Source organism: Rhinolophus sinicus, chromosome 1 (genome assembly GCF_057876585.1).
Source record: "Rhinolophus sinicus isolate RSI-liver-muscle chromosome 1, RSI-T2T, whole genome shotgun sequence".
Taxonomy (NCBI): Eukaryota; Metazoa; Chordata; class Mammalia; order Chiroptera; family Rhinolophidae; genus Rhinolophus; species Rhinolophus sinicus.
Window position 1 is genome coordinate 169,992,191 of NC_142501.1, and position 13,213 is coordinate 170,005,403.

Sequence of the window (13,213 nt, forward strand, 5' to 3'; positions counted from 1 at the left end):
TTCAAATCAAATGTGTCAACCATGTAGTCAATGGCAGGAAAAGAACAGAGGTGATAGGGAACTAAGAATTCAGAGCCCTTATGTCAGGAACTATGTTAGACCCTTTAAGGACATAAGTCATTTCATCCTCAGCATAAACTGTAGGGTAGGTATTGTAATTCCCATTTAACAAGTAAGGAACCATTGGTACAGTTGCCTTAGCTGTAGAGCTGGGATTTGAACTCTTGTCTGTAAGTATCCAAAGTCCTTGATTTTTCTTCTATGCTATTATTTCTTTCAAAATTTTCACTGAGAGATCCTATGTGATAGAACTGAGAACATTATGATGAGAATTGAACCCATGTTTTAACAAGACCTTTATTTTCTAATTGGCTCTGTATCGCTGATTGGTCATTTGTGTCATTAGTGCCTGGTGTGTAATAGGAACCTGAATATTTGATACATCGCATGCTTATTTAATTTTCAGCCCAGAATTTGTCGGCCACTGGTCATCATGTACACATACAGTTGGTATCACTTAACTCTTCTCCCTAAGCATACTAGTTGGAGCTTATTAATTTACCCCCACTGGATGCAGTCATATACCCAGGTACCCACGAAAGTCATTACGTGTATGCCCTGAAACTTGATCCTCAGCTCTCCAGGCCGTGCATATCTGTTCCTCCCGCACTATGGATTTGGCCAGGAGAAGGATCCTGAAGTTTGTAGACCTGCCTGGGCTCCTCAGCATCACCGTAGCTTGTGTGTGGGGATTGGACAGCTCCTGCTCACTTAGCATTGTGCATGCGTCCAGGACTGCACAGGGGGAGGTGAAGCGAGAGGTAGCGAGGAACTGTACTTCAATTGCCCTTAGGTTCCTCTATCGGTAATCATGCTGCTCCCTTAATTTCATTCTGAGTGGGTGGGAACACGTCTATGCCCAGTACAGTACCTGCTTCTCCCTCATTTGTTGTTGTTTTTAACATTTTCCTGTCCACACCACACCTTTCCAGAGTGGCAGGGGAAAGGAGCAGGGCCTGAGCAAGGTCGAGAACCATTCGAGCTTCTTGCTTTTTCTTTCCAGCCTTGGCATTCCTGAAGTGTTTTGCTGGCACGTATATATGGGGAGTGGATACAGAAATAAGCAGGTTAAGGTTTCAAATATTTAAAGTGGGATAGCATGCAGAGTTATTTTTGTTTTTCTCAAAACAAAACAAAACAGACTATAAATTCTGAGAAACAGCCTCACGGGTGTGTATTTGGGTAAAGTGTTTCATGAACTTGTGGGAGAAAAATTAATTTTGAAACAATCTCTTAAAGTCATAGGGCTACTCTTATAAAATGCTTTTAGAAAGCACTGACAACTTTCCAACATTAAAAAAAATTATTTAAATGTAGAGCACTCTCCTCTGCCTCCCCTTGTTTTTGTTTGAGTGATCCCCAAATCAGATTGAGCTTAATTCTTTTGTTCATTGAACACTTATTTATTTATTTAGCATTTTGTTAATTTTTTAAATTGGAGGATGTAATCCTAGTTGAAAGAGAAAAAAATAACTAAAGTAGAAATAGGAAATACAATTACAATTTTAGGGTATTTTGAAAGATGACTTCCCAAAAGCATTAAAAACTGTCATGTGTGTTGTGTGTTGTGTATTGTGTGTGTGTGTGTGTGTGTGTGTGTGTGTGTAAAATATATTACAAAGACAGATCCTGTGACTCATGAGCTATAAATAGTATGTAAACCATGGTCACATATATTAAGTTTGAAATATATAACTTTCAACAAGGTGACTCCTAAAAATGTTACTATGACTTGTAGAACTTTATGACAATATGTGTCAGAACTCATTAGGATTTTCCTTTTTCTTATGAACACTTATTTATTGAATTGCTGCCTATTTCCCTATTTCCCGGGAACTGGGTACACAGTAGCTACCGGTCGAGATATAGCTCCTGCCCTCATGGAATTTAACTGATGTTGGCTAATATTTATTACATACTTATCTTGTGCCAGACATTTAACACCATCATCTCATTTAATTCTCTTATCGACCCTGTGAGGTAGGTACTAGTTTTAGTCCTATTTTAAAGATGAGGATAATGCAGCTTAGGGACGCTGAGTATCACAGCTAGTAAATAAGTCATCTGTGGGAATAAACAAATTAGTGATGGGAATGACCCCAAAGATAAGTGGGATGGTTCACGTTTTAGAGCAATGATAGCCTGTGCGGACTCTGAATGTCCATGGCTTTAAAATGAATAGCAAAAGTAGGAAGTAGCCTTGGTTTGAAAATATTTTCTAAAGCTTTCTTTTGAACTCTCATTAACCCTTTTGTTTTTTCCCCAGGTCCTAGAAGGATGGACTAGGAGTGCAAACCGGAGGGCTCAGGTACAAAATCTCAGGTATATCTAACCAAAGTCTTTACACATGTAAGTGTGTAATTTCCATTACACCTGTTATTCTTGATTGGCCTTTGACATCCTGAGGCTTGTGAGATTTGTTGGTCCCTAAGTCTGCTACCCTTAACCATAAGCATTTGGGAGTCTCCAAACAACCTATGCTTGTGCTGTAATCTGACTTCAATTTGCATATAATTTACATACAATTTTTCTGTATAGCAACGGTTATCAGGAACTACTCTATTTCACTTAAACCAAATGAAAAATATGGAAAGTCTGTGAATTGGTGTTGTTAAAATTAAATACAAAATGGAGACTGGGCCTGAAAATTCCCTGGCAGACAAAATCATGTAAGCCAACAAGTACAACTAACTAACTTATTTCTTGAATGTAAGTAAAAGTTAACTTAGGTTTTTTTGTTGTTGTTTTGTTTTGTTTTTGTAAATGCCTCCGATAATCATAAATAAAATGTTGTCATTGTGCAAATGGTATAGGATAATCACTTTTAACCAATCCCCAGCCCTATCTGGAAACCTCCATTGTAATAACCAATCATTGTAAAGGTTAAACAACTTCCCATTTTTACTTTATGAGACCTCCTATAGTATAATGCCCCCCAAGCTTCATATTAGTTTTAAATTTGAAAGCTCCAAGTTCATGAACTGTTCTTATATAATGATAACATTTTACTAAATACTATTTATCAATCTAATGGTTTTAATTTTGCTATTTCTGGATATTTGACAGTGTTATGGGTTGAATTGTGTTTCTCCAAAATTCATATGTTGAAGTCCTAACCCCTAGTACTTCAGGATGTGACTATATTGGAGGTAGGATAAAAGAGGCAAATAAATTAAGATGAGGTCATTAGAGTGGGCACTAATCCAATATGACTAGTATCCTTATAAGAAGAGGGAGGTAGGACAGAGATACATACAGAGTGAAGAGCATGTGAAGACCTAGGGAGAAGATGGCCCTCTACAAGCCAAACAGATTGGCCTCAGAAGAAACCAATCCTTCTAAAACCTTGATCTCATACTTCTAATCTCTAGAATTGTAAGAAAGCAAATTTTTGTTGTTTAAACCACTCAGTCTGTGGTACTTTGTTATGGCAGCCCTAATACAATTGGCTTCTAAATATGTGCTGAAAGGGTTGTGAGTTTCCAATTAGACACATTCAATTTATATAATATAGTATTGCACCAAAGAAGATCCTCCAAAATAATCAGTTTTGACAATGTATTTTTCCTGATGGAATAAGCACTCAGAAATTCAGGGTTATGGCCCTAGTTCAGTTGGTGGCAGTTAATAAAGTGTATGTGGCCTTCGACCATCTCCTAACCAAAAATTGTTCTATCAGTATGTAAAATTGGTATAATGGCACTCTTTTTCTTCATGAAGTCTATAATTAAAGTTACATAAATGGGGAATTTTTAATCATAAATCCTTCATTTAAAATAAAGTTGGTAATTTGATTCTGTTGTCTGAAAAATTATATTTTGCTGATGCTTCTTCTTGGGTATCAGATGCAAAACGTATGGGGACAAGACTGTACAGGGAGAAAAAGATCAGGAAAAGTATTCACTGGATTTTAATTAACACATTGTTTGTTGCACTTTAATAGAGTGAAAGATATGTATATGTTATAAAAACTACTGAGTCTGCCTTTTGCTCATAAAAAGAAACAGCTGGTTTTTTTTAGCGTTTGTGTGTATTCAAGATCAGTGTTCACTGAGAAAAAGAAAATCCACAGCCATTTGGAGAAGAAAATAAAAATTTAGCTTACTCACCACTCATTAAAAAACATTCTTTATGTGCACATGGAACATAAAGTTCATTAGATTTACAATCCAGCCACTTCCAGATCTTATAAAGCTTAATTTCTGGATTAGGTGTCATTTTTTAGTAGACTATTTTATACCTGAAATTGGAAATTTGTGCAATATAACTATTTATTCACACTGCTACCAGGCAGTGTCACTAAGGACCAGTAAACTATGGACCATGTGCCTACTCTGACTTCTGGAAATCTGGAATTCTGGGATAAGATGATAGGATGGTGACCCCAAGAGATCAGAGCTTCTCTTCACCCCCCCCCTTCTTTACATTGATTTGAAATCTAACAACTCTGAGAATCTGAGAAAAGGAAAATTCTCACAACAGATTTACTGATAACCCTAAAGGAAGTTCCCATGCCTTCATGTGCCCCTTTCAAAAGAATTCAGCAGGAATATACAGAAAATAATGATTTTAAAGGACACCTGGTTTGGAGCCTTGGCAGCCTTTCCTAGCTATCAGTGAAAAGACTTGTGATGTTTCAGGAAAGATGAAAACTTCAAACTCTCCCTCCAAAAATGTTAGGATTTCTGGGTCTATTGCCAGGATCTAAAATGAATTTCTATCATCCATGAAGCAACAAAACACAACTGAAAAATTAAAATAGTTTGACAGACCACCTGCATTATACTCCTGGAAACAGAATGATTCTTCCTAATTGAAAGTAGTTATAAAGACCTTTCATCTCCCCTCCCCTGCCTTGAATGTGTTGGCCATACTTTCGGAAGCAGCCAGATTGCAGGTTTCCGTATGCCCACCTACTTCCACCCTACAAATCAACAAACATCCATCTGAGAATTGCACCTCCCTGAAAGCAACTGGGTAGGATCTAGGAAGGAATCAAACTGGCCCATTGCATTCTGGGATGTAGAAATCCTACCACACCCCCAACTCCAGAACACTGTAAGAAGGGATAAGTATTAGAACAGTCCTTGTGGCAGTGCCCACTGGGGGTTGCAGCTTTATGTACAGCCCATTTTTTCAGAATATTAGAGCTCTGGAAAGTGAAGGAAAGAGAATATACCATCTCATTCCTTCAGAGTTGCTGTAGATGAAATTCTTCTGGTTACTAGAAATGAGTATAGGTCAGGATTTCTCAACCCTGGCACTATAGGAATTTGGAGTCAGATAATTCTTTGTTGTGGGGGCTGGCATGTATATGTTTAGCAGCATCTCTGGATCTTAGGATGTTTTTGCAGCATCTCTGACCTCTACTAATTAGATGCCAGTAGACCCCCTCCCCCTAACTTGTGACAACCAATAATTTCTCCAGATAATGCCAGATGTCCCTCAGAACAAAAATCACTCCTGGTTGAGAACCATTGGAAGAAGACAATCAAAGACATAATTTGACAGTAGATTGTTGAGCAGAAAAAAAAATGACCTCCGTATGTATATCAAAATAGATCACTGAGCTCTAGGCAAAAGATTTGCTGATATTTATTGAGAGTTGATTATATGCTAGATACTGTTCCAAGTGCTTCATCACATTATCTTATTTAACCTCAGACCACCCTGTGAGGTAGGTACTATTATTATCTTCATTTTACAATTGGAGAAATGGAGACACGGAAAGGTAAGGCAGGAGCCCATTACTACGTCAAATGAATCATTTCTGATTCAATTCCAGACAATCTGACTCCAGAGGCAGCTTTCTAATTATTAAGCTATAAATGTGTACACCTGTATAGCCATTTATAAATTGCAGGTCACTTTCCTAGTTTAGTGTTGTCTCTCCCCTGATTCACTTGTATTCCGTGATGGTTTCTTCATACAGGTTTAACCTAAGGCAGGTAAAGAGTCTGTTTTCACCAAGGTGGGAAGTGCAGTTGCAGCACCAGACCCATCAGCTGAGGCCTGGCATCCATTTTAATGCCCTAAGGCTAGAATCAAATACCTAAGTTGAGCCACAGCCTTTCTTTACTTCCATCCACCAGGACCTGTATCCTTGGCTTCTGCCTCATATGAATACCATCTACTTGGCTGAGACTTTGATCAATCTAGAAACACCTGCCCCAGTGGTTGTTTTCTATTCCCTATGCCCTCTGCAGCATATGAGAGTGTACTCTTGAGGCATTCCTTCCCTCGTAGGACTGACCCACCATAGACAGATAGGACACTGACCCTCATCAAAGCTGAAATTGTTATGCCCCTTGGTACACAGCGTTTGGGTTAATTCTACCTTACCCTCAGGGGGAAGCCCTGTAATACAGCCAGTTTCTCTTGTCGTCCACCCCCCACTCCAGCCCAGGCTTCCACCCGCCTCTCCCAGGGCTCTCAAGGTTCGTGTAAGACTTCCAGTCAATCAAGGTAGGGATGCAATTATCTTTCTTGTTTTGTTTTTCTTGTTTGTTTTAAAATGTTATTTTGATCTTCCAAATAATTTATGTAGCAAGCAGGGTATATATTATAATCCTATTTGAGCAAAGCAGCTAATTGACTTTACCTAATGTCACCATGCTACTAAATCGCAATGCCAGGACTTAAACCTAGGTCATGAAACCATAGATCTTCAGGTCTTGGAAGGCCTTTAAAAGTCATCTAATCCAACCAAGTAAACGAGACTTGTGTCTCCTGCATAATATCTCTGCCAAGTAGTTAACTAGCCTGTGTTTGGATGCCTTCCCTCGCAGGACAGATCAGTTGCATCTTTTGCTAGTTCTGATAGTCATTTGTTTAATCATTCTCACACTCTTCAATTCATTCAACAAGTATTTCAGGGCCTAATAGGTGCGCCTGAAAGTGGTACATGGATATTGAGGCAATTTCTAGAAGTAACTTTAGTTAAAGATAGAAAGTGGAAAGTTCTACAAGAGAAGTACTGATAAAGTGCTATGGAAACTGTCAGAAAGTTCTTCCTTCCACTGATCCAAAACCTGTCTTACTGTGTAGCTTCCAAAATTTGGCCTTTTTTCTACTTCCTAGTCAAGAAGAAACAAGTCACTCCTTTGCATTACAGCCAGTGTGTCATCCTTCAGTTATTTCCCATAAACTAGTTGTCAGATTCTTTTTTACTTCTGGTTACTCCTCCCTGAATTTGTTTCACTTTGTCTCTGTTTTTCTGAAAGGGTTTCCGTCTAGCTGAACAGAACTTAATGTGGGCTGGTCAGAAGAGAAGAGAGGTGGACTACCCTTTTATCATTCTAGGTAAAATCATTCTAGACATTTGCTTTTAGGTAACCACATTCATCATACTGTTGACTCAGATTGACATTCCTATTTATTCACTAAAACCCACTGTGCCAGATGCATGGAAGAAAGCTCTGTGACTGGGATCCCACTCTTAAATGTCTTACGCTGTCAGATGATTATAATATTGTTCATAGGGCTGAACGCTTACTACTTAAAGTTAATTAATAAATTATTATTTGTTGAATTATAAAATACACATAAAATAAAACTGACAATTTTAATCATTTTAAAATACACAGTTCAACAGCATTAAATATATTCACATTGTTGTACAACCATCACCGTCATCCATCTCCAGAATTTTTTAAACCTCTCAAACTGAAACTGTGACCATTAAACACTAGCTCCCCATTTCCCTTCCCCACAACCCTGTCATTGACCACTCTACTTTCTGTCCCCATGAGTTCGACTAATTTGACTACTGTAGGTTACTTATACAAATGAAATCATACAATATTTGTATTTTGTATGTGACTGGCTTATTTCATTTTGCATAATGTGTTCAAAGTTCATCCATGTTGTAGCATGTGTTAGAATGTCTTTCATTTCTGAGGCTGAATACTAATATTCCGTTATACATATAGACATTTTGTTTGTCCATTCATCTGTTGATGGACACTCGGGTTCCTTTTATCTTTGGCTATTGTAAACAGTGCTGCTATCAACATGGGTGTACAAATATCTTTTTGAGACTCTGCTTTCAATTCTTTGGGGTACATACTTAGAAGTGGAATTGCTTGTGGAATTAATAATTCTTTTTGATACTTGAAGAATATTTAAAAAAATGTTTTGCTTATGTCTCCTAGAAATTTTTTGGCTTGTTTTTGTTTTAAATCTCACTTAGACAAGATATAAAACTCCAGCTCTGGGTAAATTGAACTGAGTTTGAAGTCTCTCTGATCAAATCTGATTTTCAGTGATAGCTAGTACCAAATTTTGAAAAGACTTTATTGGAATAATAAGGACACTAGATGCCAATTACCTAAGGAAAGTATTGAAGTCTACTCGTAGATATCTTTTGGTGGAACACCAACAAAGATAAATTTTGTATCCTTCTGTACAGGATTTCTCCTTTTCCCACAATGAATAATCCATATTCTAGTAGAGCTGGGACATACAAGTAGCATGTCAATGTGATTATGCTAAAAATCATGTTGCCCTCATAGTAGTTTGAAAGCTAAATACTACTTTGGTCTCAATATCATTTGAGGGCTCCTCCTTAGCTTATCAAATCTGACAAGCATCAACAGTTTGCTCCCCTGTCTACCAAGCCAGTGGTGTGAGGCTGCAGTGTTTTTGAGTCAATTTTCTAAAACAATAGAATTGAAGAGCTTCCTGGAGTACTAATTTACAGTAGCAGACATTCTTTACATCCGACATTCTGTAAAAAATTTCTTTGCTTTTACATAAGGCTCACCTGTGTAGAAGACATTACGTTATCACTGTCACTTGATGCATAAATTTGAAATGTGAATCTTTTAGCTATATCCCATGTCTGTTTAATATATCATTTAAGTTTACTGAATACCCTTTTGTAAGATGTTACAGGATTGTCGTTAAACCCAGTTCAATTAATATTCATTAATGCAACAAACACTGCACACTGTGTCAGACAGTGTGCTACAGGCTGGGTATATGCTGGCAAGCAAAGTTGAAACAGAGAGGAACCCTCAGGGATCTGCTTTTAGAGGATACGCTTGATTTACATTTTAAAATCTGTTCCTCTTTCAATCCTCTTCACCTTAGTAAAGAGCATCACCATCTGACCAGCTGCTCAAGCCAGAAATCTAGGACTTTTCTTAGGTTTTGTCTCAGAGCCCCCCACCCCCACTCTTCTCTCTTCTACCTCTAAAATTGATCTTGATTCCATCTGCTTCTCTTCATTTGTACCACTATTATCTGAACCCAGGCCACTATCATTTCTAGCTGGGATTACTGTACTAGCTTCAGTAACATTCTGACTGGTCTTTCTAATTGCACTGTTGCTCCTCGTTCACCCTTGTCATTTATCCAGGAAGCACTGAGCTGTTTAAAACCTTCCCGTGGCTTCTCATTGCATTTATAATAAAATCAAACCTTCTATAATGATATATCCCTGCATTTTCCTCCCAACTTAACCCCTGCCTCTTCCCTTTCTGCCCACTCTGCTCCAGCCACACTGGCAATCTGGCAGTCCTTTCAGTGTCTTAACAAAGACAAGCTCTTCTCAGCCTCAGAACTTTCACATATGCTGCTCCCTCTGCCAGGGATGCTCCGCCTCTGCCTGGTGTTTCTTCCCATCTTTAAGATTTAAGCTTAAATGTTTTCTCTTCATAGAGCGATTCCTTGAAAATGCTGGATAGGTCGGCCCTTAGTGTGTGTGTGTGTGTGTGTGTGTGTGTGTATTACCTAATCAAGACCGCTGCTATTTTTTGGAGTATTTTTTTCTTGTCTATTGAAAAAGACTCTATCATATATAGTGTAAATATTTTCCCAGATGTTTACCTTTTACAAGTTTCCTAGATGTTGCTTTCACTTTTTTTTTGTTTGATTTTCTGCTTTAAGTTTCAAGCAAAAAAGCCCATCAATCTTTTCCATTTTGTTTCATGGTACCACGCTTAGAGAGTCCTTCTCCTGTGCAAAATTGATAAGTGATCACTTAATTTTTTTTCTGAAACTTTTGTTATTTTATTTTATTTTTTTTAAAACTTTTATTGGGGAACAGTGTGTTCTTCCAGTACCCATCAGCTCCCAGTCAAGTTGCCGTTTTCAATCCAATTATGGAGGGCGCAGCTCACTTGCTCATGTGGGAATCGAACTGGCGACCTTGGGGTTATGAGCACTGTGCTCCAACCAACTGAGCCAACCAGCCGCCTCTGTTGTTATTTCTTCAGCTTATCTGGACTTTATTTTGCTATGTGACCTAAGGGAAGAATTTATCTTTCTTTCCCCAAATTGTTGGCCATGCGATTTCTTCTCTCCTCCAAGGAGGAGGAACTGCTATGGGTTGGTAAAGTTAAAGGATGCTGATTCAGAGTAGAGTCTTCTGGTAGGGGTACACATAAGATGGTAGTGGGCATTAGAATACCAAAACGTAAGACTTAGATTTGAGCTGTGGGGCAGAAATCGTGGCTAGGTCCTGTTTTGGCTCTAGGAACCGTTAGGCTCATGAAGATTAGAAAAAGGTAGTTTTTTTCCAAGTTCCAGACTAGTTCCCTAAAATTCTACACTGAGGTCTGACGTTCATTAAAGCTTCTCTAGTAACAGTTTTTTCTAACAAGTTTTTTTTCCCTTCTTCCTCAACGCCTATGTTTTCCTTAAGGGAACCTTAGGGAAGAGGTTACTGACCTAGAATAAGATTTAACTATTTCTGGTCAAAAACCATATTGATTACAACCTCCCATTTTCAACCTTAATTAATACATTTGTTTTTAAAAGTACATTGCATTGTATTATCTTAAATCAAATGAACATTTATATGGGTTCTACATATAATTTTGACTTAGAACAGTTTTATGCTAGAACAAAATATATTTTATGCATATGTATATGTGAAATGGGATTATAATACTAAATGTAGTTTCAAATAAGAGCTACTCAAGTAATAGCTGTAGACTTAATCAAGAATCACAGTAGTTTTAAGATTCTAAACCTAGATTATGAAGGCAATGGAAGGGGAATTAATTCCTGGGGGAAAGATGAGTTCAATTTTATATATTTTGCTTGGGTTCTGGGGGTGGGACATAAAAAATCAAGCTTACCTTATATGAGGATTAGCTTTTGAGTCTTCAGGAAGGGGCCCTTAGGAGGCGAAATGCAGCTCTCACATTGCACAATGATGCTTTTGTTATTTAGATCAATTAAATCAGTTAGAGATGAAGTCACCTCACTTAAAATTCCCTTTCGGGAGAGAATGGCCAAATATTAAACCTTCCTGCATTTCAGAATGAATGAGCTTATTAGGGTCTTAGATTTGGCAAGCAATTTAGGCAAAGGTTTATAATGAAGAGGAAGAGGCCTGGATGCAGAATCCATGAATACTCTTAGAATGCTATTCAGAATTACATGAATGCGAGGTGTGACAATTAAGTTCGTGAACTCATCCTAGAAAAAGTGCTACATACCTCATTGCTGAATATCACTATGGTCACCTTTGAGGTACTCCCCTTGGGAAGCTGTGCACCGATGGCAGTGCCTAGTCCACCTTTCAAAGCAATTTTGGAACTCTTTCTGGAATGGCCATCAGAGCTGTTGTCGTATTACCCTTGATGTCTGAATGTCATCAAAATGTCTTTCTTTCAATATTTCCTTTATCTTCAGATAAGAAAAGAAATCATTGGGGCCCAGATCAGGTGAGTAGCGTGGGTGTTCTAATACAGTTATTTGTTTACTGGCTGAAAACTCCCTCACAGACAGTGCCGTGTGAGCTAGTGCATTGTCGTGATGTAAGAGCCATGAATTGTTGGCAAAAAGTTCATGTCGTCTAACTTTTTCACGCAGCCTTTTCAGCACTTCTAAATAGTAAACTTGGTTACCTGTTTGTCCAGTTGGTACAAATTCATAATGAATAATCCCTCTGATATCAAAAAAGGTTAGCAACATCATTGCAACGTTTGCGAACCTACTTGTCAGACTTCGCATATGCACCATTTTTGTGAAGACAACATATAACTTTTGTCAAATCCTTAAAAGGATAGAAGATCACAAAATAAAGTTAAGAATCATGCCCTAATGGCACGAAGTACCAGAGGGCGGAGGAGAAAGAGCAAAGAGCAAAAGGAAGCAGAAAGGGCAACACACAGGAACTCCACAGTCATCCTTGCGCTGCAGCTCGATGCTGCTAATTCCTGCTTCTTTTCCCCTTTACTAGACCCATTTCAGGGCTTCTGGTGTTTCCAGAAAGAGGCTGCTGTTCTGGTGACAGTTATTTTATTTTCTGACAATGTGTTCTTTGAAAGATTCTCTTCTTCTGTTTTACACTATATTTCATCTATATTTCTTAATCGAGTTTCCTAAATATTAATATTACAAATACTAATATCTCCACAAAATGGATATTAAATAACTCAGTAAATAATTATCATCGGCAATCTCTTTTTGAAGAATAGATGAGACCTATTATAGAAAGCTTAGGAAGCTTCTAATTAGTAGCAGCTTTTTTTTTTTTTCAGTGTACATCATCAAGAATTGCCTAGTTGATCTCTAAGTAAAATGTTTCTGTAGTTAAAGTTGCTGTCAGTCCTAGTATATACTGAAGAGATGCTTCTCCAGATAGCTTAGATGCAGCATAGTCTAGTCCACTGAATACTTCAGAGGCTGACCTGGGGGTCAGAATCTCTTCCCTAAGCAATTTATTTATTTTTATTTTTTATTTTTAAAAATTTTATTGGGGAATATTGGGGGACAGTGTGTTTTCCAGGACCCATCAGCTCCAAGTCATTGTCCTTCAATATAGTTGTGGAGGGCGCAGCTCAGCTACAAGTCCAGTTGCTGTTTTCAATCTTTAGTCTTCAGCCCACCATCCCATGTGGGAATTGAACCAGCAACCTTGTGGATAGCTCGCGCTCTAACCAACTGAGCCATCTGGCCACCCCTCTGGAAGTTCAGCAGGAGCTTGTTTTCTTCAATCTAGTTGTGGAGGGCGCAGCTCACTGGCCCATGTGGGAATTGAACTGGCACCCCTGCTGTTCAGTGCTCATGCTCCAACCAACTGAGCCATCCGGCCACCCCTCCTAAGCAATTTATTTAGGTAACTGGTTTTCCATCTCTGTACAGATTAAAATAAAGAGTTTCCATTTTGTTTTGTAATATAATGCTGACTTAAAAA